We start from the raw sequence: 732 nt of genomic DNA, 5'->3' as shown, positions 1-732 counted from the left end.
TCAAAATGACTTTCATCCTTCATGAAAGTTGTTCATAATGATGTTCTTCACCAACCACAACAATCAATTTGGACTTATCCTATGGCTAGCCCAAGTTTGACCCAAACTTAGCCCAACATGCTTAAAATGGGTCAAAAATCAAAAATCCACCAAATTGATTAACCAATTGACTTGAAAATGACTTTCACCCTTCATGAAAGTTGTTCTTTATGGTCTCTTACACCAAATTCCATTGGTAATTGGGCCAATTGACATGCCTGACCTAGTCCAAATACAATAATTGGTCATATTATGGTCAAATCCAAACCAATTGAGCTTGGTATGGTCAAATGAGCCTTACCATAACTCATCCTAGACTCTAGGGTTGTGTTTAAAGCCAGCCATCCACCCATGGTTAAGCTTGATATTTATCTCATGGGTAAATTTTTTTAAGAAAAAAAATTTAAAGAGATAAGGAGGGGGTTCAATCAAAGTACTTGCCACACCACATGTCCATACCCTATGGTGCCATTTTTACTGAGCATCATAAGCTTTAACCTTGATCTTACCCTTGGTTAGCCTCTTTAACCCAAGCTAAAGCCCAAAACCGTGAGCCCCTACATGGCTAATACCCAAACTCATGCCAAGAAGCCACCTCAGCCCAAATTGAGCTGAGGGATTCTCTGATTAACACCTAAGCAGTGGGGCTAGCCCCTCAATTGGCCAGCCAAACCCCCCCCTAGCCACATTCTA

Source organism: Phalaenopsis equestris, unplaced genomic scaffold, assembly GCF_001263595.1.
Source record: "Phalaenopsis equestris unplaced genomic scaffold, ASM126359v1 Scaffold000417, whole genome shotgun sequence".
In the NCBI taxonomy this organism is placed as follows: Eukaryota; Viridiplantae; Streptophyta; class Magnoliopsida; order Asparagales; family Orchidaceae; genus Phalaenopsis; species Phalaenopsis equestris.
The sequence above is the reverse complement of the archived record's forward strand: the minus strand, read 5'-3'. Positions refer to the sequence as shown.